This window comes from Olea europaea, chromosome 10 (genome assembly GCF_002742605.1).
Source record: "Olea europaea var. sylvestris chromosome 10, O_europaea_v1, whole genome shotgun sequence".
In the NCBI taxonomy this organism is placed as follows: domain Eukaryota; kingdom Viridiplantae; phylum Streptophyta; class Magnoliopsida; order Lamiales; family Oleaceae; genus Olea; species Olea europaea.
In genome coordinates this window covers 17,225,479-17,229,236 of record NC_036246.1, presented here as the reverse complement: position 1 = coordinate 17,229,236, position 3,758 = coordinate 17,225,479, and positions in this window count along the sequence as shown.

Sequence of the window (3,758 nt, the reverse complement as noted above, 5' to 3'; positions counted from 1 at the left end):
ACATCAAAAACTTAATCTAGTTAGAACATTGAATATATACTCATCAAGTTCTCATCAAGTTATCAAAAATTAATTTACTCCAACCTACTCAAGTCAAATCAATCTAACTACGCTCAAATTACTCCCCCTTTTTGTCACAAAGGGCCAAAGAGCGCCAAAAAAATCACAAGAAAAATAAGCTAAGAAGCAGCATCCGCAGCATCTGAAGAATCAGAGCCACTCTCAGCACTCGTGCTGGCCTCCAAATGATCTCGAATCCAGCGCAGCTGACGCTAACAAATAGCAAGAGCACGGCGAAACGAAGTCATCTCAGCTGTCTGACGCTCCGAAGCAGCACGTAACTGCGTGATGTCAGCCAATATACGAGCCTGCTGCTCGATCAATGTAGTCATCGGACCCAAAAGAGGCACCAAGGGGTCAACTGGCAATGTAGCCACCCCAGGGACTGAAGCAGAAGCAGAGGGACCGGAAGAGCTGATCGGAATAGTAAGAGGAGGAGTGGAACGAGATGGAAGACAGACTCAAGAACCCCCAGTAAGAATATCAAATATAGGATCAAGGGGCTCGGAGGAATCAAAAATATCAAAAACTGCATCCGCAGTAGGAGCAGGAGCAGAAGAAGAAGAAGCGGGAATATGAGAGCGACTCTGATGTATAGTCTGCTGTCCAATCGGACGTCCAATGCGTCGAGTCGAGCTCTCAGGAAAAGAAGCACCTAAGGCGAAGGCTACCCGATGAATCAAACAAGCATATGGTAACCCAATCCAACCCCCAGGAGTACGAATAGAAGCCAGAATCTGCTGGCAAATAAAACTAGGGAGGTCAATCGAATCCCCGTGAAGTAATGCATATAAAAATCGGGCCCGCCCCATAGGTAAAGAAGAAGTATGGGCAACAGGCCAAAGGTTCGTGCACACAATGCACAACAGAACCTGGCGATCAGTGGGTAAAGACCCAGTGGCCATCGCCGTAGGCCCCCCCGACAGACGGAGTGTTCAAAATCGTCGACCGAACAAGGGAGTCGGCCAGAACAGAAGAGGGTAAAATATAGGGGTATGTAGGATGGGTAATCTCAGGAATACCTAAAGCCCTAGCTAAGGCAGAAAGAGTAACCCTAAAAGTATGACCCCGTAGAAAAGACCTAAACGAGGACTCATTAATGTCATGGATGTTAGCATAGAATTCCTAGACAAGGAGAGGGGGTGGAGGAGAGAGACCAACAAGTAAAGGCTCCCAACCCCTGGATACTAGAATGGCTGCTATCTCAACTGGTAGGTCAGAAAGGATTACCTCACGCTCCATGAGAACAGGGCGTAAGGAGAACTGGGACGTGAAGACCTCCTGAGCAGTAGAAGAAATGAACCTCGAACGACTGTATGAGGTCGAACTACTAGCAGGCTGGGAAGAGGGACGCGATCGCTTACGAGCCATCTGGCACACGTAAAGAGGCAAGAAATGAGACATATGAATAATGCAAGTGAAGTGATGCAACGTGACACGACACACGTGCACATACATGAGCCTAAAACAAAGATGTATCGAAAAACGCGAAACGACCCTACGAGCATAAATAGCCTGTCTCGTCACCCGACCAAGAAACCATGCACAAACCCCATGAAGAAGAACCATGCAAAAGGGAAACAACAAAACATGAAAAAAAATCAAACCTAAATAGACTAAGGCATTTCATCGAGCATGTGGCATGCGGTTCTTTGGCACAACGTTCCAGGCAAGCAAGATACGTAACCCCGTACCCAATCACACAACCACAAACTAGGTAACATCCCGAAAAATATGAAACAAACGGCATGCAAATCGGATTTACGGAATGCAAGAACCAACGCGATGAACTTCGATGAAAAACATAACTAACACAAGCAAAATTTCAACACAATTCTCACAATGCCATGGAAAATATAAATCCAACGTGAAACAAACTTCATGGCAACGATGCTAAACAAGATATAGCCCAAGAATTTACGTAATAGAAGCAAAGAATCACGCAAAATGCAAAGAATTGAGAAAAAAAAACGAAAAAAATAAAAACATGGAAAGTTTACCTCAATTGAAGTTCAAAAATGGAATTTTGATGTTGAAATGATGTGTAATAACGTCGTAACACTCAATTAACAATATGAACAGATGAAATTCCAGAGGATTGTATGAAATTTGTGAAGAACTTGGAGAATTGTCAAACTGGAAACGCGAGAAATGAAGTTATAGTTCAAAACCTTGCACTGTCGCTCGAGCGAGGTTTAAGCGAGCCTCGAGTGAGAGTGAATCTGTTATTATCGCTCGAGCGAGGTATGGAGCGAGCCTCGAGTGAAAATGCAACTTTCAAAAATAGCACCAAAATTTTGGATTCTTTAAAATATGGCATAACACTTTGAAAATTATGAAAATAGCCCTGAGTAACAAAATTTTAACGATGTGTAGCAAAATATGTAATCGAGCCCAAACATAACCATGAAGACACAAACCCGATACACAGCATATAGACAATTCGTAAGTCCACATATAGATCAAAGAACTCGTGGAGTCAAGTGTATACAGACCAACACCGTGAAAAGTGCCACGTAGTCCATGCAAGCTAGACTCAAAATCTTAAATTAGTGAGAAGGGACACGTGAAGCTAACTAAACAAAGGTGTATGTTGAACAAGTGACAATCAAATCCAATACCACAAGGACCTATATCAAATGATACAAATGTCACATTTTTACTCCCCCTAACTTAATGATCTTATGTTTTTTTTTTTTTTTAAAACAAACGAACTTAAGTGCAATGCTATCCTCATTAGGCGACAGAAATGACCCCCGTAGCGAACGTTGGGCCGGTGACTCCCAAGCCAGACGACCTTAGGGCACCAGGTTAAAAACCCCTCGGGCTTAATAGTTCGAGTCAAATAGGCCCCAAACATAGCAAAAGTTTGACAATATACAATAAACGTGGGGAAAGACATTATGATTAGGTGACACTCGTCCTAGATCAAGTCAAATGGACACACAACCCCAATCATAGTAGACCACCATCCCAAGTCTCACCCATGCGGTCAAGTCTCATTTACAGGACTACGGTGTGCACTGTGCAAAGGTGAATGACGAGCCATATACCCAAAACTCCACAGACAAAATGAACTTAGATGGAACCTAGGAGTCGTACATATGATGAATAAAAGAGTACGAGTCTAAATGCACATGTCAAAGTCAAAGCATATAAGGCACATACAAAATCAAAACCCCAAGCAAAAATTTTTTTTTTTTTTATTGAAACACACAAATAAAACTTGCAAACTAAGACTAAACAAACACACAAACATGCAACACATATGCAATGTGATGAAGGTATGAATGTGTATGAACACATGATCAAATAGGTGAACTAACACCTACAGCCGACCGAAGCGATTCGAACCTCAACCCATCTAGCGGTTTTGTAAGTAGGTCAGCCAATTGATTCTCAGTAGACACTGGGTCGAGGGAAACAACTTGTGATTCAACCAGCTCTCGAATGAAATGATGTCGTATATCGATGTGTTTTGTACGAGAGTGCTGAATGGGATTCTTAGAAATGTTAATCGCACTTATATTATCACAAAAGATAGTCATAGTCCCTTGACTAATCCCATAATCACTAAGCATTTGTTTCATCCAAAGAAGCTGAGTACAGCAACTCCCTGCAGCTATGTATTCGGCCTCTGCCGTGGATAAGGATATTGAGTTTTGTTTCTTACTTAGCCAAGCTACGAGATTGCTACC